The 22,578-nt window shown below is 38.5% G+C and overlaps 1 protein-coding gene across 1 annotated transcript in view; it reads right to left on the bottom strand.

Moving 5' to 3' along the window:
• The window catches only part of LOC109430493 (uncharacterized), a 376,017-nt gene that overhangs the window by 74,023 nt on the left and 279,416 nt on the right, over nucleotides 1–22,578 (bottom strand). The window lies entirely within an intron of this gene.

The raw sequence follows: 22,578 nt of genomic DNA, 5'->3' as shown, positions 1-22,578 counted from the left end.
GAACCAAGCACAGATTGACTATTCCCGGTATGTATATTTTAGTGGAATTGATCTGAAAAAAAACTGGAAGTTTAATGGAGACGAGTTAATTTTGCTTACTTTGTGCTTACCTGTCTAGAGGACCAAACATAGTCCAAGTCTAAGGGCCCCCAGAAGTATTTTCTGCCACTGTCATAGCGTACACTTCGTGGGATGCTGCATCCGCCACGTCAGGCCAATTCCATGCGTAGAATTTAGAGCAAGTTGGTTTGGCCCAACAGCCGGGATCGAACATGTCGCTTCTGCTAAATAATCACACGATAACTCAATTAAAAAACATTACTTTTTCGTATGCGCGCAGATGATTGAATTTCCCGGGCGTCCAGCAGTGGATAAACAATGTTCGTGAGTAAAGATTCGCGAGTGATTTGACATTTTGCTGCTGCAATACTCATGAATCAAAACATGCGAACAAATCCGCAAGTGTGGCCATCACGATGAGTTTGCATTTGTGTTCATTTGTGTTCACGAGTATTTGATGAATAATGTTCCCAGTGTTAGTTGGCTCACGAATTAGGGATGTTTCCGAATGGTGTGTTTACACTCGTGAATACACTCATGATGCCCTGATGTCAGTCGATCCTGAGCGACCATTTCAAAAATATCTGAAACTTTGCACAGTTTTTCAATTTCATCTAAATCGCCATTTTTCGATATCAAACCTTCATATTCACTCACGACTAACTTTTCAAAAGGGTGCATGCGAAAATAGTTCAAAAATATTCTAAAAGCTGTACAGCAAAAACGGATTGTTCGATTGTTATGAATTTTTCAGCAAAGTTAGATAACTAAATGATGATTCCTTAGAAAATATACACTGCAAAAAAAATCTTTTTTTACCTTAAAAAAATATGATCTTTGTCACAAAAACTCAAATATCTCAAAACCCTATCTTTTTACCAACGTCAATTTTTTAGGGAAAATGGCCCATTATATCAGCTATCTACCATAAAATTTTGGTGATGGTAAACTGATAAACAAAAAAGTTATGACATTTCAAACATTTTACAATTTTTACATTTAGTAACAAAAAAAATTTTTTTCTGTGTAAATTATTTCGAGAATTATATTTTGATGCTGATTTTATTGTAAAGGCTACCGTCTGAATTAAACAAGTTGTTTTCATGATATTTTTGTTTTATTATTCATAATTACTATAGTATCTATTTGAAACTTAGACGCGATCCAGTGTTGTGATCAAAAATATTGAGAGTGTCATACTTTTTATTGTGCGTGACTGGTGGAAAAATCCCTTGATAGTGTTGAAAAGCTGTTGATCATAAGAAAAATGGAATTAAACTTATTTTTAAGACGAAAGCTGCATAATAAAAGTTTTATATATACGCGTATACGTCTAGTTGATCTGCAAAAAAAAATACCTCTTAGAGAACAGACTTTATGATCGGAAGAATGCGAGTAACTTCAACAACAACAAATGCATGAGAGGTACATACCACAGACAAACAGACGAAATGCCTAGAACAATTTTCGTGAAAATCCATCGCCCATTTTACACTACCACCACCTGGTGGAAATGTTTCACGAAACACTGCGTTGTGCAATATCTTCATCAGAAGGCGCTAGTGTGAAACGTCAAACGCAAAGAAAAACGATGGGCACTCTTCTGGTTATGAAAGCCACAACCAAGATTCAAAATGATCGTTAAAGGCGTGGTCAATGAAAATTTCGTCAGTGTTACGTTTGTTTGTCTGTATACATACCATGACAATGCTCACGAAAATGCAAAAAAATACTACCGCTATGGATATTTGATTTGAGACCGTTTGATGAAAAAAAAATGTTCAAAAGAGTTACGAAATCTCACCGAAAGCACCATAGATAAACTGAAAGAGACTGGTTATGCCCAAATTGAATACAAATTTACGCATTTGCACGTCCTGCCGTGCAAAAAAAAATTATTACTAAATGTGAAAATTGTGAAATGTTTGAATTGTCATAACTTTTTTGTTTATTAGTTTATCATCACCAAATTTTTATAGTAGATTGCTAATACAATGGACCGTTTTCCCTAAAAAATTACGTTGGTAAAAAGATAGGGTTTTGAGATATTTGAGTTTTTGTGACAAAAATGATATTTTTTAATGTTAAAAAAAGATTTTTTTTCACAGTGTATTTTTTCTTAGAAATCATCATTTAGTTATCTAACTTTGCTGAACAATAAAATCAGCATCAAACTGCGATTTCTGACCAAATAATTTACACAGAAAAAAATATTTACCAAATGTGAAAATTGTGAAATGTTTGATATGTTATAACTTTTTTGTTTATTAGTTTACCATCACCAAATTTTTATGGTAGATTGCTAATACAATGGACCGTCTTTCCTAAAAAAATTACGTTGGTAAAAAGATAGGGTTTTGAGATATTTGAGTTTTTGTGACAAAAATGATATTTTTTAATGTTAAAAACGATGTTTTTTCACAGTGTATATTTTCTTAGGAATCACCATTTAGTTATCTAACTTTGCTGAAAAATTCATAGCAATCGAACGAATCATTTTGGCTGCGCAGATTTTTGAATATTTTTGAACCATTTTCACATACACCCTTTTGAAAAGTTAGTCGTGATTCAAAATAAAAATTTGATATCGAAAAATGGCGATTTAGATGGAACTGAAAAACTGTGCAAAGTTTCAGTTCAATAGAAAATCATGAATTAAAAAATTTCCTTAATTTTGATGCTGTTGCTTGGAATCGCTCAAGAGCAGAAGAGAAACGAATCCACCGCAGGAAAAAACGGCAACACGAAGAGAGTGTTGTTGCTGAAGCGCAGGAAAGTATGGACAGGAACGATATGCGGAGATTTTATGCAACTGTCAATGGTGCGTGGCACAAGACTGCGCCAGTGCCCGCCATGTGCAATGACCGGGAAGGAAATTTGCTGACAGACAAAACAATGGTGGCAGCCAGGTGGAAGGAGCACTTCGAAGATTTGTTGAATGGTAGCAGCGAAGGAGCACCGAGGAACAGGATTAACATAATGGATGACAGTCAAGCAGTGGAACCACCAACACTGGATGAGGTTAAAAAGGCCCTTAAGGAGCTGAAAAACAGCAAGGCTGCTGGGAAGGACGAGATCCCGGTCGAACTTCTTAAGCACAGAAGCGAGCAGCTACATCAATCAATCCATCAGATTATTATAAAGATTTGGGAGGATGAAGAATTGCCCACTAGTTGGTTGGATGGCCTCATATGCCCAATCTACAAGAAAGGGCACAGACTGGAGTGTGCCAATTACAGAGGGATTACCCTTTCAAATTCGGCGTATAAGATACTGTCGCGTGTCCTGTTCAACAGACTGCGACCTCTTGAGGAGTCCTTCGTCGGCGAATACCAGGCTGGTTTTCGTGAGGGCCGATCAACGACGGATCAAATGTTTACCCTGCGGATGATCCTAGATAAATTTCGGGAATATAACTTGCAGACTCACCATCTGTTCATTGATTTTAAAGCAGCGTACGATTCAGTGAAAAGAAATGAGCTTTGGCAGATAATGTCAGAACATGGTTTTCCGGCGAAACTAATTAGGCTGATACGCGCAACGCTGGATGGATCAAAATCAAGTGTTCGGATCGCGGACGAAGTGTCTACGTCGTTTGTGACCTTGGATGGATTGAAGCAGGGGGATGCTCTTTCAAATTTATTGTTCAACATTGCACTCGAAGGAGCGATTAGGAGGTCAGGCGTGCAGAGGAATGGCTCTATCATCACACGGTCGCACATGCTCCTCGGTTTTGCGGACGATATTGATCTCATCGGCATCGATCGTAGGGCAGTGGAGGAAGCTTATGCTCCTCTGAAGAGAGAGACAGCGAGGATAGGCTTAACAGTTGAAATGTAAATAATTGCACTGTTATTAGTTTTTATACAAGTTCAACCAATAAACCATTCTTTAAACGTTAAAAAAAAAATTAACTCTACCAAGACGAAGTACATGATAGCGGGTAGAGACAGAAGCAGGCCTAGTGGTGTTAGTGCTGAGGTAGTGATTGATGGGGAAGTGTTTGAAGTTGTTGAAGAATTTGTTTATCTTGGAACACTTGTGACATGTGACAATGACGTTTCCCGTGAAGTGAAAAGGCGTATTGCAGCTGCGAATAGGGCCTTTTACGGATTGCGTAGCCAGCTAAGGTCCCGTAACTTGCAAACGCAAACAAAATTCGCTCTGTATAAGACGCTGATTCTTCCGGTTGCCCTCTACGGTCACGAAGCGTGGACGTTAAAGGAGGTAGACCGAAAAGCTTTTGGAGTTTTTGAGCGCAAAGTGCTGCGGACAATTCTCGGTGGGAAACAAGAAAATGGAGTGTGGCGCAGACGCATGAATCACGAGTTGTACCAAGTGTACGAAGATGCGAATATTGTGAAACGTATAAAATACGGCAGACTTCAGTGGGCTGGACACGTAGTGCGAATGTCGGAAGAAAGAATAGCGAAAACAATATTCAGCAGAGAACCCGGTAGAGGTAGGCGACTTCGTGGGCGGCCGCGAACTCGCTGGCTGCACGCGGTTGAAGAAGATCTACGATCCCTACACGTTCGGGGAAACTGGAGGAACATCGCCCAAGACCGACGAAGATGGTGCTCTACTATACGCTCGGCATTGGAGTAAAGTTACTTTGTAGCCAACAAGGTATCAAGGTAGGTATTCTCAGGCTCAGCTTCTAAAATGCGCTGTAGTTGGTTGAAATAAGATATGTCGAAATGACACAGTCGGCACTGACCCCACTAATTCGATTGTCGAATTACCGGGGTAAACTTTTAATTCGAGAAGCTGGGTCACCCTACACCGACTTGTGCATTGAAGTTTAAAAACACTTTTATTGTTTTTGTTTCGATTTTCAGATGAACATTAATTCAAAAATCAAGTATTGTGGTAAAGCGAATAGAGAGCTCGTTCTTTATACAATTATTGGTTTCCGCAGCTTATCCCGATTGATTTCCAGGCGGTGCTGCAAGAGGAGCTGCTGTGGGTGCGAGTATAATCATAATATCGGATCGTTTCTCATTTGCAGTGTACATTTGATTTGTGACAAGTGTTCACTTTTTAATTCAGCAAATGCCGTATAAGCGGGCTATGAATTATATTTTTTTCGTATTAGAACGTGTCAAATAGACGTGATAAAACGGTAAGATGGAACCCTTACCCTACAATACTTCTTGGAGCAGTATGGTGAGCAGTTTACTTTCACTGTTTTGAAAATTTTTAGTAAAATATGGTAAAACTTTACGTTAAAAGACACAAGAAATATGTTAGAGTGGAAAAATATCAAATGTTGGTGAAGTTCCATTATTAGTTTTTTTAACTTAGGCCGATGCAAATATGATTTTTCTTATATTTTCAAGACCTCCCATCGGATACGAGGGGGGGGGGGGGCAAAAATAAATAAGGAACAAACAAAAAAAACTATTCCTAAAATTTTAAATTTTACCAACTATTGAAAAAATATTTTTCAACTATTGAAAAATAGTTGCTTGTAAACATTTTTTCTATTGAAAATGGAGTCATGAGACGCCATGTTTTTTTTTTTCGCCCCTTCAATATTTTGGGATTTTTGAAGGGGGGGGGGGTCGACATAAAACAAATTAAATATTTGCATCGGCCTTAATTTTACATCATAAAATTTTTACTTTGAAATATTTGAATATTTACCCCCGATTGTACGCTTCACGGGTATTTTAGGAATATATCAGTTAAGGGGGTTTGAGATTTGTTTAACAAGTTTTATAGGCGTTTCAAGACGTTAAAAGGGTTTGAAACGTCCTGAACAGTGTTTGAAGAATGAAGGGTTTTCCCCCAAACGATGCAAAATTTTCGCCTCTTTTACCGGCGCTTTTCAACCCAGAGCAGTAGCTACATACCTTCATTGGCTAACATTCTTCTAAGACAAGTGAGAGCATGAGCAATCAAATTTACTACTTAGAGTGAAAAACAACAGTTCAGCAGCGTGGTGGCTCTCTGAAACATTCTCTTCACTGGCGTATACGGCAGTGAATATACTTGGTTTTATATAGAGGGTCTTGTTTCCCGGCCCAAAAAAATCCCGGGATTCGGGATTTTTTCGGTATCCCGGGAAATCCCGAAAAAAAAAATAATAAAAAAAACTCTGAAATCTGAATTGTTGGGATTATTTTGTTTATTTCAGTCAATTCTGTCAATCCATTCGACCATACAAAAACCACTTAATGACAAATCCTTATCGATTCGCTTGAAAAAACAATTTCAAAAAGCACAGCTCATTGGTACTGGAATCGGTCAGAGAAGATTTATTCTTTGTGCAAATGTTATCTGAATCAGAAAAAAAATTCTCTCGCTGTCGGTGGATGTCGGCTTGATAGACTTAATAGCCTTGTACATATTTTCCAGTCCTGAAATTAGGTCTCCAGTGAGCTCGAACAAGGCGAACTCCTTCTGAATAACTTTCTGTAGATGTGGAGGCTCTCGTTGCGGTGCGTTGCTCGTTTCGGCATGCTGCTGGATCATATCTTCGAGCTCCTCCTGCAGTGTCTGTTCTTTATCATTTGCCTCAGTCGATTGGTCATCGGGTTCAGAATACGTAGGAGGTGCTTTGAAAAGGTGCTCAAATTCATCTTTCGCAAATTTGAACAACTGGTTGCGTGGAGTGATCGGTAGTTCCGTGAAAGTGGATGCTGAACTGCTGTTTTGCAGCCACCTCATAAGAGAAACAAGCTTTGTATTTCGTCGTTCATTTACCCGTTTCAGAAATGCATCATACAGCTTTACAGAGAAGGGATTTTTCTGGCTATTCAATTTGGCCAGCAAAAAATTTAAGCTTCATTCAGCCGTCATCAACGTTGCATCCCGGCGCCCCAACGATTTTACAGACTCCAGTTCCTCTTCTGTTATGTGATTCGTGCTACCTTCGCCTATCTCTTTGAGCGACTCAACCACACAAGTATGAAGCTTGATATAGCGCTCAACCATTTTTTCGGTACTGTTCCAACGAGTTTTACAGTCCACGAAAAGCTCGAAAGGTTTTCAAAACTTTTCGTGTACTTTTCTTTGTAGAACTGAATTCTTGACCGGCGATCACTGAAACATATTACCAATTCTTCGGATACGTTTCAGTATTTTCCCAAATTCAGCTGTTTTGTATACCGTCGTTGGGGGTGAGAATGGGTAAAAAAAGGATACTCAAAGATTGTTTGTTAAATAACAAATGCAGTTGAAGTCGGAATAACTTGTTATTTGGTATGTATACTCTTCTATGTGGTAATGATAGTTTAGCAAGAATGTATCACATTATATGAATTGCTTACTAAACTACAAATGTTTGAAAATTGACCCAATCTCACCCCTTAGAGGGGGTGAGAATGGGTCGAAGTATTCGAAATCGCCTATCTGAGAATATAATTTAATTTTATTGATCATATCTAGTGAACCTACTTAAAATACAATGTAACCATGACGAATAACAACCTAGGTAATTTTAAAAGATGATTAATCCACCTAAAAGGGCTAATACAACCGAAAAAATGGTTGAAATTTGATAAATGTTTGTATGTTGTATCACTATTTTAAGATACCACAATCATCCTCATTTAAAGTTTCAACTTCCATGAGAGGAGGGAGAGTTACAATGAAGGAGGGGCGCATTGAAAGATTGATTGAAAAAAAAATGATATTTTTAGTATACTGCATAAGAAAGAAAGAAAGAAAGATAGAGGGTTGTTTGAATATTATGTTACACAGAGTTTCACATTATTAGACCCTCACCCGCAATAACATTTAAAGGGATTTTTAAATAAATTTTGTATGAGTAGTCCTAGTACAACGGTATTTTTATGCATTTTATGGATGATCCTTATATGCTACTCTTAATTCATAAAGTTCAAGTTAAATACTCAATAAGCAATCACGTATGTCGCATCTCGACGTTCGTTTGCTTTCCGACATTGAACACAGAAATAAAAACAAAAAAAAACTTTCCGACATTGTGCTATGTTACCGGTTTTACGGCCCCAGTATTTCCTGGGTCCCACTACCGTCTGGTAGTTTCACGATATTTCCTTAAAATTTCAAATATAAGTGAAGAAGAAGAACGCTATTAAGTCTATTTTGTGAGCTTACGATATTGCAGTACACTAAAGATTAGCTAATGATTAGAGGAACTATCCAAACGCATGAGTTTATTGTTATAAATGATTTTAGGCACTAAACGTAGGAACACACTCGCTTGACACTTCTTCGACATATTTTCGAAAAAAAAAAAGTTCTTTTATGAAGATACGGTAAACATGGCCCCACTCTAACGTCAAATGGGGACTGTATAACGAGTTGAATTTTTAGTTAAGGTTATGTACACTCAATAACTTGCTTGACCCAATCTCACCCCTATTCTTAAAATTTTGACAAAGGGTCGAAAATATTGAATTTTTAAATAAAAAGAGCAATGACAGCCCGCTTTTTTCGTTGCATCAACTAGGTAATACCTACAGCTAACCACTTATAACAAAATTTTTGGTTAGGTACTTGTGGGAAACATTGCGAAGGAGATTTTTTTTCAGAGTGATTTACTAGTAGTTTCATCATATAAGTTTAGCCACAAATTTAACAAAAAACGACTATTGCTAAACATCTTATTCTGCATCATGACGTGTAAAAAGATCTCCTCTTTGAAATAATATACAGTTTTCAATATAAATTAGCAATAGTTGATGAGCTATTTCAAATTTTATGTTTCTCCGTTTTGACCCAATCTCACCCCCCAGACCCATTGTCACCCCCATCGACGGTACTAATAAAGATAATGTTGATCATAAGAGATGGCTAATAAAAAAATCGTATCATGCAAAAATTACCTGATGGATAAAGGGTCCCCTGGTAGTCCTGGTCATCTTCCGCACCGTCGGTATTGTTATACATTTATTTGTTCAACATCATTAAGACAAGACATAATCAACAATAGTACGCCACAATACTCAGTTTGTGACTGCCGCTCTCCATCCTCGGTCGCGCCCAATGCTCGCCAGGTCACGTTCCACCTGGTCCACCTATCGTGCTCTCTGCGTTCCACGCCTTCTTGTGCCAACCGGATCAGTAGCAAACACCAGCTTTGCAGGGTTGTTGTCCGGCATTCTTGCAACATGTCCTGCCCACCGTATCCTTCCGGCTTTGGCCACCTTCTGGATGCTGAGTTCGCCGTAAAGTGCAGTGAGCTCGTGGTTCATCCTTCTCCGCCACACACCGTTCTCCTGCACACCGCCGAAGATCGTCCTTAGCATGCGTCGCTCGAAAACTCCGAGTGCTTGCAGGTCCTCCTCGAGCATGGTCCATGTCTCGCCTCTCTGCACAGCATGGCATAACATAGCATAGTCTTCATAGCATAAACACTATACTATGCCACTCCATGCCATGCTAAGCTGCAACATACGATCGTAAACATCGAATTGATCCGTAACCGTGTGTGATCCATAACTGTGTATCCATGGTACATGGTGCATTTGGTGCGTGGGTTAATCTTTTTCGACCGCAGTTTCTTCTGGAGCCCGTAGTAGGCTCGACTTCCGTTGATGATGCGCCTTCGAACTTCACGGCTCACGTTGTTGTCAGCCGTCAGTAAGGATCCGAAGTAGACGAATTCCTCCACCACCTCGATAGAATCCCCGTCTCCTCCTCTCCTCTTCTTGGCGTAACGTCCTCACTGGGACAAAGCCTGCTTCTCAGCTTAGTGTTCTATGAGCACTTCCACAGTTATTAACTGAGAGCTTCCTCTGCCAATGACCATTTTGCATGTGTATATCGTGTGGCAGGCACGAAGATACTCTATGCCCAAGGAAGTCAAGGAAATTTCCTTTACGAAAAGATCCTGGACCGACCGGGAATCGAACCCGTCACCCTCAGCATGGTCATTCTGAATACCCGTGCGTTTACCGCCTCGGCTATATGGGCCCTCACCGAATCCCCGTCTATCGTAACATTACTACCCAGACGGATCCGGTCGTGTTCGGTTCCGCCTATCCCGAGCAGAGGAGAATAGCAAGTTAATAACTACGAAATCACATAACCTGCTTTTATATCTTGTTTTGTTATCATTAAATTATCAAGGCATAGTCATTCCATAACAAATTTTGTTGGACAATCTCATTTTGTTATAATCAAGCTATTGATATACATTAACTAAATTACATTTAAATAACATGTTTTGTTGAAGTACAAATTTAGTTATTGTTGTACTATTGATCAACTTATCAGCAATAGCACAACAGTAACAAGTTTTGAAATCACAGCATTAATTCGACAATTATTACCTGTCCCTTTGTGTTGTTCCATTATTGTATTCAGGTAAAAAGGAAATTCCTGAACGACTCTTTTTAAGAATTCTTTAAATAATTTTCGGATAAGCATTTGGCAGTTCTTGAGGAATCTTTCGATAAATCCCTGGAGAAGTCTTCAAGAGAACTACTGGCGCAATTTTCTTAGAAATTCCGTAGTTAATTCTTCTGGGCAATTATTAGGATCCTTGGCAGAATCTTTTGAAAAACTCCTGGAGAATCCTTCGGAAAAACTCATGGTGAAATCCTTAAAAAAAAATTCAGAGAAATCTTAAGATGACCTTCAGGACTAATTCTGAAGAAACCCTTGAAGAGATTCTATACAGGATTCTGAAGGAATTTCTAGAGGAGTCCCCATGGAGAATATCCATGAAAGATTCCGTCAAAGAATTCTCGGAGAAATTTCTAGAAGATTTTTGGAGTCATTTACAAAAAAGTTTATGACCAAATCTGTCGACAAATTTTTGGAAGAATTTTATGACAAAGTCATTTGATAAACATAAAAAGAGTTTTTGACGGAATCCTTAGAGAAATAAATAGAGGAATTTTAGAAAAAAATATTGCGAAAATTGCTGGTGAAAGTCCTGTAGGAATCATCAGAGGAAGTTCAGGAGAAATTATAGCAAAATTTTTGGAGGAATTCTCGTAGAACCCAAGATGAATATTCGACATAATTCTTGAATCAATGGAAAAATCGGAGTAATTAAAACAATCTTTCCAGGAAAATTGTACAAATCTGTACAATATTTCGAATATCCCAAAAAAATTTCTGCAAAAGTGTTGAGCATTCTGAAACTTCTTCAGGTTCTATGCTGAAAAAAAAAAAACAAATGTCACACGTGCTCCGAAAACAATTAAAGTATAACAGTTTATAAATTACAGGTAGAAATCGAGGCTCGTCGTATTTGATGATATAGAAATTACTAAAGTTCGATTATATTGCGACTTCAAATCTCTTAGAATGAATCATTTGAAAATATTTCTTACGTCAGAGTAATGAACCTTATGTTGTTATTGGCAGGTTTGTGAGACAAAGCGAATAATTTTATATACCGTCGTGCGGGGCTTCTTTTTACACTTTTTCATGATTTTTCAACTTTATGACATTATAACTCCCAGAGTAGTGAATGGATTTCCACAATTTTTACACATAATAATTGTGAGTATGTATGTAGGATGTGTGCAAAATTTGAACTAAATCCATCAATAAACAAAAAAGTTGTTCATACACCAATCGGACACATCTCATATAGAACCAGATGGGGGCTACTTTGGACATTTTTATCTAAAACAAAATTGCATTTCAAATTCCAGGTTTATTTAGAAAACTACTTTGTACCAATACTGTAGTATACTATATCAGACATGATTTCAAAAAATTTATGCGTTTGAAGATGGTTCCGTGCTACCTTTGGTATTATGAGCAGCGTGATATTGCTATATAAATAGCCTGAAAAAAAGGACCATCAATCCTTTATTTGGGTCAAATGGTCATTTATAATGTATAACGATACAAATATTCGATTGTATATGCTACGTTGATATATTTTGAATGAATTGATCAACCCTTTGAAATTTAAGAACTGTAGAAACATTGCTTACAGACCAAATATTCTGATACGTTATGTGTATTTTATTGATTTATTCGATGTATTTTCGCGTCCTGCCAAGCAATAAACGGTCTGTTTGAAAAATAATTTCAACCAAATGGAGGGAAAACTATTGCTTCGTAATAGTCCCGAAGACATCAACCAGATTTGAACCATATTTCGAATTCAAAAAATCCATATTCGAAAGTGTCCAAAGTAGCCCCGCATTTCAAAAGTAACCCCGCACGACGGTAATGAGTATTATAACTTATTTAGTAACGAGTTTGATATCATAGCAAATTCTGCTCTCCGATTATTATCAATAACATATTAATATCAAAATTTGTTATTGAAATATTTTCCGAATTCACTGTTATTAAGTTGTTATTGAAACTAACAAAACAAGTTATTGAGATGGTTTTCCAGGAACATTTTTTTGTTATGGAATTTGTTATTTTGCCGCTTATGACATACAAGTTTATAACACAATATGTTATGGCAATAACTTAAAAATAATCGATTTTATTATTCAGTTATTTTGCCAAAATAACACAGCTCCTTATGCTGTTGTTATTCCCTTCTGCTCGGGATACTATACTATATTTTGTTTTTGAGGCATTCACCACCAGACCGACCTGTGCTGCTTCGCGTTTCAGGCGGGTGGACATCTCTGCAGCCGTTCCAAATGTTCTGGCAATAATGTCCATGTCGTCCGCAAAGCACACAAATTGACCGGATTTTGTGAAAATCGTTCCCCGGCTGTTGAGCCCGGCTCTTCGCATCACACCTTCCTGAGCAGGAAAGTCCATCACCTTGTCGTAGTTCCCGTCGAGATTCGAATGAACTGGATAGTTCACCCGAAACCCTTACGCAGTTTTGCACACCGTCCATCGTTGCTTTAATCAGTCTAGTCAGCTTCTCAGGAAAGCCGTTTTCGTCCATGATTCTCCATAGCTCTGCGCGGTCGATACTGTCATATGCCGCTTTGAAGTCGATGAACAGGTGATGCGTTGGGACCTGGTATTCATGGCATTTCTGGAGGATTTGCCGTACGGTAAAGATCTGGTCCGTTGTCGACCGGCCGTCGATGCAGCCGGCTTGATAACTTCCCACGAACTCATTCGTTTTAGGTGACAGACGACGGAAGATGATCTGGGATAGCACTTTGTAGGTAGCATTCAAAATAGTGATCGCCCTGAAGTTCTCACATTCCAAATGGTCGCCTTTCTTGTGAATGGGGCAGATTACCCCTTCCTTCCACTTCTCCGGTAGCTGTTCGGTTTCCCAGATCCTGACTATCAGCCGATGCAGACAGTTGGCCAACTTTTCTGGGTCCATCTTGATGAGTTCAGCTGCGATACCATCCTTACCAGCTGCTTTGTTGGTTTTGAGCTGGTGAATGGCATCCTTAACTTCCCTCAGCGTGGGAGTTGGTTCATTTCCGTCCACCGCTGCACTGACGTTGTCGTTTCCTCCGTTGCCGTGTTCTCCCGTGCCTACGTTCTCCACGCCGTTCAGGTGCTGATCGAAGTGTTGCTTCCACCTTTCGATCACTTCACGTCCGTCCGTCAAGAGGCCTCCGTCTTTATCTCTGCATATTTCGGCTCGCGGCATGAAGCCGTTGCGGGATGCGTTGAGCTTCTGATAGAACTTCCGTGTTTCTTGGGAACGGCACAGCAGATCCATTTCTTCACACTCCGCTTCTTCCAGGTGGCGCTTTTTCTCCCGAAAGAGGCGGGTCTGCTATTTCCGCTTCTGTTTATAACGTTCCACGTTCTGTCGAGTCCCTTGCTGCAGCATTACCGCCCTCGGTGCGTTCTTCTCCTTCAAAACCGTTCTGCACTCTTCGTCGAACCATTCGTTCCGTCGATTACGTTCCACGTACCCGATGGCGCTCTCGGCTGCGTCGTTGATGGCTGCTTTCACTGTACTCCAGCAGTCCTCTAGAGGGGTCTCATCTAGCTCGCCCTCGTCTGGCAACGCGGCCTCGAGATTCTGCGCGTATGCTGAGGCGACATCCGGTTGTTTCAGTCGCTCTAGGTTGTACCGTGGCGGTCGCTGGTACCGTACATTGTTGATGACGGAGAGTTTTGGGTGCAGTTTGACCATCACCAGATAGTGGTCGGAGTCAATGTTGGCGCCACGATAGGTCCTGACGTCGATAATGTCGGAGAAGTGCCGTCCGTCAATCAGAACGTGGTCGATTTGAGATTCGGTCTGCTGTGGTGATCTCCAGGTGTAACGATAAGGGAGGCTGTTTTGGGAAAAGTTGCTACGTATGGCCATATTTTTGGAGGCGGCGAAATCAATGAGTCGTAGGCCGTTTTCATTCGTCTACTGGTGGGCGCTGAACTTACCAATCGTCGGTCTGCATTTTTCCTTCTGGCCTACCTGAGCGTTCAAATCTCCTATGATGATCTTGACGTCGTGGCTTGGGCAGCGATCGTACTCGCGTTCGAGCTGCGCGTAAAATGCGTCCTTGTCATCATCAGTGATTCCGGGGTGTGAGTTGTGCACGTTTATTATGCTGAAGTTGAAGAATCGGCCCTTGATCCTTAACCTGCACATTCTTTCGTCGATCGGCCACCAACCGACCACCCGCCTCTGCATATCACCCATCACGATGAAAGCTGTTCCCAGCTCGCGTGTGTTGCCGCAGCTCTGGTAGATGGTATGATTACCTTCGCACCATGACCTTACTATAGTTGGGAGTTCTCTAACTGTGCACATTGAGAAATGGTTAGCTAGTCCCAGGTCCCGTTTATTGATTCTCTGTGCAATTTCGATTGCTCCTGTCAATCACGGAGTCGCAACAACGAATTGTGCGGTCATCTATGGTCAGGCCCGGATTAAGGATTGTGGGGGCCCGGGGCCCTGCCCCCCTTTAAATTCGACCCTGTCTATGGTCATGCTCAATGCTCAAGCTCATGTTCAAAATTGCTCTAGAAGAAGCGATTAGAAGGTATGGCGTGCAGAGCAATTGCAATATTTGTAAGGAACCCAGGTGTAGGTCGACACCATCGTGGAGGATCAGGATCACGCTGGCTCATCGTGGCGAAAGACAATCTGGGAATCGTATAGGAACTATAGCATCGAGAAAAATGGGGCTACATCGCGCGAGACTGAGGTAACTCTGCAATAACCTGTAAAATTGGAAAATTGCAATGGATTTTGGATGCACATCAAGACACACATCTCACATTGCACCAACTGCGCCCATTGTGTCCGAAAAGCAAGATCACGTTCTTGGATTTGCATTCTGTACCGCACACGCACTCAAGTATGGTAGGAAGAAACAGTTTGCAATCCACTCATCATTTATGCAAGAAGATGGACCACCACCAAGCAGCCAGCAATGCTGACTGGCACGATCTAAACCGACCGACGAGGAATCTGATGAGAGGCTGTTGATTGGCACTTCCGCCCGAGAATAATGGAAATTGGGTTGGGAAAACAGCACTTTAGCAGCCAGGGAGGATGATCTAAAACCACTAGGAGGTAAAGCTCTTGGTGTGTCTTCATTCGAATGTTTAACATTCAACGATCTTGTAAACGCTTTTCGTGGTTGCACGATGATCATGCTGCGCGCGCCAGTGGTGTGTAGGTTAAATAGCAGGAAATAAATCTCAAATGGAGTGGAAGTTGGGCAATTTGCGAAAAGTGAGAGGGTTTGCCGCTGCACAAGCACAACTTGTATGGGTAAGGTACGCTCTGGCTCTCGTCGAGTGTCGGATTACTCTGCGATTGTCGGTTGCACGGCCGCCCGGCGATGCTGTAAGCGATCCGGCGAAGAGATGTTTGAAAAGTGGATCTCGATTCCCTTGGATGGCCGCGGTTTAGTGTTGTTTCATGTTTGAGTTGATGTTTTTAGATTCAACTAATCAGTTCCTATATGTGGGTCAATACTCAAGCTTGCAGTGAATACACATTCTGTTTTTGGGGCAAGTATTCTTTACAAAAAAGTGGTTGGCCGGTAGCGGAATTCTACGAAAGCTTTTGAGTTTGTTTTTCTTGTTTGTCCATATCAGAATTGGTTTTGGGTTAAGTTCCGACTACCAGTTAGGCCACTTTAGGATTTATTCTTTCAAGTTCACATTGAAATGGACTGCATTCTTTAAAGCACATATGTTGCAGTTTCCTTTGTCTGTCAAAGCCAGCTGGATATCGTTGTCAAACCAATTATCTGGTATTCTATTAGAAGTGACTTTTGTGCTACCAAAACTTTCGCCGCCGTACCCGAGCAGAGGAGAATAGCAAATTGATAACAAAAGCATCACATAACCTGTTTTTATATCATAATTTGTTATTGTTAACTTATCAAAATATATCTTTTTAAAAACATGTTTTATTGGGCAATATCATTTTGTTATGTTCAAGTTATTGGGGTATATCCACAAGATAACATTTAAATAATATATTTTATTGTAGAACAAGTTTAGTTATTATTATACTATAGAGTATGTACAAATATGTGATGAACATAACACAACAGTAGCAAGTTCAGAAATTACCTGTTATTTAGTTGTGATTGGTCTAACAAAACATGTTATTGAGCTAGTCTTCCAGGAACATTTTTTTGTTATGATATTTGTTATTTTGCCGCTTATGACAGACAAGTTCATAGCATAATATGTTATGGTAATAACATAAAAATTACTGGTTCTATTATACAGTTGTTAAGTCAAAATAACATATTTTATTATGCTTTTGATATTTTCTTCTGCTCGGGTAACCCTTGTGTGACACGTGTGCAGCACACATGCATGGACTTTGGACTTCCTGTTATCTTCAGACCAAGAGACTATTTTTCCTACATTAATCCTTTTTATCTCTTTGCTGACGCGCTCTAAACAGCCATCCATCCGGAACCCCTATCAATATTTATGACCGGTCGGTTAAGATTATGCAACTCGATTTCAGAAACGATTAAGCTCAATATCTTCCGCGTTGTCACATCACGCAAGACAGGGAACCAGTTTCTTCTGCAACGCGATTGCATTTTATGTCGGTGGTGACCACGCTGAATCACATTATCATCCGGTTATCTGTATCTACACCGCACCGTGTTGTAGACGGCAACCCAACGACAACGGATTAAACCCTTCGAGTGTTAAGAGCGCGGTCAGACCCTTTTGAAACACGTTTTGCGGACCATTAGCGATGGGTGTTTAATCGTGTGAGTTTCATCGACTTCCCAGCTAATTTTATGGGACCACCATCGTAGATATGAATGTTGATTTTCGTACCGCCATCCGTTGCAACGTTGCTGGTTGCAATCACCTGACGCTGTAGAATCCGTGATCGATTTGGTAGTCGAACATCAGGATAACGACAACGACGAGGACGACGACGACGGTCATCAACTTTTGCTGCAATTTAAAAGTCTCGTTTTCCTTGAGTTTGAACTGCATCTCCAAATGGCAGACGTCAGGTGCCATTGGGGTGGAATCTGTCTCCTAAACTGGAGCAGGTTGGTCCATTCATATGCACCACATGTATGAAATCATTCTGCAGCCGGATGGTCAACATTTCGAAAATTTACCTATTCGTGTGTTTCTACCTGTTGCATGTGGAACAATTTGCATAATCACGGTAGGTATCTCCTCACGGAAGGTTGGCAGCCTGATTGGTGCAGGGGGTTGAACATCCAAATTGATTGATGGGACGGCAAAAGATCAACTGGCCTCTCGCTAAAAGTGGATGTGGTTGACCATGAAGATATTCGTTTAGCTTTGGTACGGTAGAAAGGATAATGTGTGTTAATCTGAAATAATATTTTTCCGTCACCTTAACCCTCTAATACCCAAATTTTTGATTTTGATCTAAATATCATTTTTCGTCATCTAAAATCGATTTAAGCATGTTTTGGAAGATGATTCTTTTTAATTCTTGATTTTGTAAATTTCGGTTTTTGATTTTTCTAATTTTTATTTTTGAACATCCTCCCACTTTTATATTTTTCCTGGAAACCTTTTTGGGATGCGGATTTTTTGAGACGAAAACATTTTAAGATTTTCTGACTATTGTTGAAATATTAATATTTTAACCCTCTAATACCCAAATTTTTGATTTTGATCTAAATATCATTTTTCGTCATCTAAAATCGATTTAAACATGTTTTGGAAGATGCTTCTTTTTAATTCTCGATTTCGTGAATTTCAGTTTTTGATTTTTCTAATTTTTATTTTTGAACATTCCCACACTTTTATATTTTTCCTGGAAGCCTATTTGGGGTACGGATTTTTTGAGATGAAAACATTTCGACATTTTATGATTATCGTTAAAATATTTTTATTTTAATTTTTTTTCATAGAAAATTTTATTTTCTGTGTAATTTTCAGGAAAATTATGTTAAAGTGTATTCGATTCCCTTAAATTATCAAACTATTATAGAATGATTTGTGAAAAATTTAAAACATGCAAATTGTAGCGATTCAAAGCAAAATAAACAATGACTTCTGAAAGGTGACTTAAACATCAATTTTTCAATGATTTTTTAAAAATGTAAGTATACTTCAAAATACACCAAAAATTATTTTGAGATATACAAAACACTCCTTAATATCAGCCAAAAATATAAAAATTTTGAATTTACGCGAAACAAAAATTATAAAAATGCTCAAACTATACCCCGTCTAAAGGCGGGATTGGGTATTAGAGGGTTATTTTTTTTTCATTGACAATTTTATTTTCCGTGTAAATTTAAGGAAAATAATTTTAGAGTGTATTCGACTCCCTTAAACTGTTTTACTATGATAGAATGATTTGGGAAAAATTTAAAATGTGTGATTTGTAACGATTCAATACAAAATAAACAATGACTTCTGAAAGGTGACTGAAACATCAATTTTTCAATGATTTTTATAAAATGTAAATACGTTTTAAAAGACACCAAAAACCATTTTGAGATAAACAGAACAGTCCTAAATGTCAGCCAAAAATATAAAAATTTTGATTGTCCACGAAACAAAAACTACAAAAATGCTCAAACTATACCCCGTCTAAAGGCGGGGTTGGGTATTAGAGGGTTAATGCACATCATGTCGATGAAATTTATTTTTAGTTTTAAAACATTTTTGGGAAAAAACATGTATTTTAACAAATATTGGCTTTATTGCAAACATTTTCGATCTTCCAACAGTTGATCTACAGGATTCATTACTTAAACTTTTTCAAATTTCATCCCTTAGGGGTAGGCGGGACATTATGGACACCCGGGGCAGAAAGGACACCCTCAATATTTTGAAATATGCGAACTTTTTTGAACTTTTAATGAATGGAGAATATAGTCCATTTGTCTAAAACGTAGTTTCAGGAAAGAAACATTCGAAATTAAAATTATACTTGATTTTACACGAAAAAGTTGCGTCCTCCGTTTTTTGCGCAAGGAAATTATAATTTTCACACCATCTAAAATAAGATTTAGTGATTAATTTATTGCAGGTCGATTGAAACCTGATATTTCTAGAACACATGCAAGTAGTTTTGCTGTATCTACATGCTTAACATGTTTATATTTTCTTCTTTATTATATCAAAAATCAAGTTTGGAAATATCTTCTGCTGTCGGGGCAAAATGGACACTAACCTTTTTGAAAGAAGCGGCAAGGGAAAAATAGAACCTAAATCACAAAACAACCAAATTCTTCGATTTCAGTATATTTTCGGTTAAATGTTCACTATAGTAGACATTGGGTGAAACAAATTGGTCAAAAAACGACAGCAGTGGAAAAAAGTTGTTCTAGGCACAGCTGCACATGCCGACAAAAACGAAGCTTTATCCAAAACAGCCTGAATTTAAATTAACTGAAGAAAAATGAACTACTTCGGCGTATTATTCATCCATAATAGTTGTTTTGAAATGAAATTACTTTATAGGTGTAAATAATGTACGAAATTCGTAAAAGTCTCATGGTGTCCATATTGCCCCATGGGGGTGTCCATTTTGCCCCGTATGCTTGAAGACGGTCATGAAAAACTAACATTTTTCATAACATTTTCTGGAGTGGATAAATCTTTTTTCTTCGTGAGCATTCTTATGCAATAGATGCTAAATAGACTTTAAAAGGATACATGTATCAAAAAACTAAACTTTTTTGACATCTTGCCAGGTAAAGTTGGCAAAAACCTTAGGGTGTCCATATTGCCCCACCTACCCCTACTGATGATAACCCAGTCATGATATGCACCCAGAAATCCTTCTCCTGCAAACCCAATCATTTGCAAATTGTAATTTCTTTATGGAAACATTTGTCCGTTGCTTACCATTGCATTACACCTCAGCCAGACACCCATCGTAGTACAACTTTACAGTAGAATGAAACATTTTTAATTTAGGAAATGGAACCCGCTGTCCGTAATTGTTCTGATAACTACGAATAGAGTTTCTCCGCAAATTTGTGGGGAATATTTCTATCCGGATCTCGCCATCATTTGCAAGTTGTTGCGGGTTAGTTGTAGTGCTTACCTTAAGCAGCGGCCTTTTTCGTGTGTAGCAACTTTTCTAATTTCATTTAGAAGGCAATAGGAGATTTTCCTGATCTCGTCGAAGTCGCCTCCACCGGATTTTTTCCAACTGATAGTAATGCACGCGGGTCAGGTAATGTTTTGATTGAGCTTTTCCAAGATCTCAGTAAAAACATATTTTTTACAGAAATTTCAGCTGAAGATTTTACTGACTTTTCAGTGCTACTGACTTTGTACGGCAAATTGCAAATATTTCCGTGCGTTCAATATTGCTGATTTCCGAATTTTGCAACTTTAGTGAAAAATAACTGAACATTAGTTTTGTTTCAACAGAAAAACTGATAGCTCTGTGATTTCGGTGTTTTACGGTTCGAAAACCGTAATAGTAGTTTACGCAACAAGGTGCAGAAGGACGATTTTTACAGCACGAGTCGTACATTTATCCAACGAGGCTTGCCGAGTTGGATAATTACGACGAGTGCTGGAAAAATCGAGTTCTGCACCGAGTTGCGTACAACGTTTTTTGCAATTTCATAAATTACCCTTGAGGATAGTTTTAAACAAAACTTTTTCATCAATCTGCATCCAGATGTTCATAGCCATGTTCAAGAAAATCTGATCATAACAGGTTATATTGTGCAGTTGTCACATTTTTTTAAAACTGCGTCCAGAAAGCATCAAGAAGTTGACCAAAACTGAAAACAGTGCTGTAATGGTTCATTACGCAACGCAAATCAGTGCTGTAATGAACCATTACAGCACTGTTAATTTGGTGTGGGAAAGTAGGCCTTTTCCTGTCAGATTTGCGTGAGGTAAAACAGCCTATTACGATGAGAAATTGCAAAAAAAATATTACCGAGCAGAAAAACCAATCGAGTGTGTAATTATTTTTCGGTTACATACATTATCAGGAATCGATCAGAGCAAAAATAATCATTGTTTTTTTTCATGACAGTGCTAGAGCCGGAAAAGTAACTTTGTATATTTGACACAGTGGTGAGGCTGATCCAGTGGTACACAGAATTGAGTAACTTCTGTAACCTTGTACGGCTCTGGCTCCATTGGCACGTTATGACGTTATCCTCCATTTGCAGTGCTTAAAAAATTAAGCGATTTTCCTCCAACAAAGCTAAATTAGTTCCTCCTTGACTGGCGCTTTTCAACACAGAGCGGTAGCTGTATGCCTTGTATGCAAGTGGGAACAAGAGCAATAACATTTACTACTGAGAGTGAGAAAACATGGTTCAGCAGCGTGGTGGCTCTCTGAATCGTTCTCTTCGCCGGCGTCTAGGCAATGAATATATTTGGTTTTTATCCCGGTTTTACAGCGCAAACGACATAAGCTCAAATTAACCCTCTAATACCCAAATTTTTGATTTTGATCTAAATATAATTTTTCGTCATCTAAAATCGACTTAAACATGTTTTGGAAGATGATTCTTTTTAATTCTCGATTTCGTGAATTTCAGTTTTTGATTTTTCTAATTTTTATTTTTGAACATCCCCAAAGTTTTATATTTTTTCTGGAAGCCTATTTGGGGTACGGATTTTTTGAGATGAAAACATTTTGAGATACAGTAAGGACCCGATTTTTTCAGCCCCATTTTGCGACAAACTTTTTGCTCTCATTATCTTACAGTCAAATTTTAATTAATTTATTATTGTTTTTTATCAACCTACAACTGAGATGCAGAACATACAGGGATAAAAAGTTTGAAAAACTGTTTAAATTTTTGCTGAGAGCAAAACATGTGTTCCGGAAAGGGGCTGACAAAATCGGGTCACTTATGTATTATGATTGTTGTTGAAATATTTTTATTTTAAATTTTTTCCATAGAAAATTTTATTTTCCGTGTAATTTTAAGGAAAATAATCTTAGAGTGTATTCGATTCCCTTAAACTATAAAACTAGGATAGAATGATTTGGGAAAAATTTAAAATATGTTAATTGCAGTGATTAAATGCAAAATAAACAATGACTTCTAGAAGGTGACTAAAACATCAATTTTTAAATGATTTAAAAAAAATGTAAATACGCTTTAAAATACACCAAAAACCATTTTGAGATATACAAAACAGTCCTAAATATCAGCCAAAAATATAAAAATTTTGATTTTCCACGAAACAAAAATTACAAAAATGCTCAAACTATACCCCGTCTAAAGGCGGTAT

The sequence above is a fragment of the Aedes albopictus genome, chromosome 3 (assembly GCF_035046485.1).
Source record: "Aedes albopictus strain Foshan chromosome 3, AalbF5, whole genome shotgun sequence".
Taxonomy (NCBI): domain Eukaryota; kingdom Metazoa; phylum Arthropoda; class Insecta; order Diptera; family Culicidae; genus Aedes; species Aedes albopictus.
The sequence above is the reverse complement of the archived record's forward strand: the minus strand, read 5'-3'. Positions and strand labels throughout refer to the sequence as shown.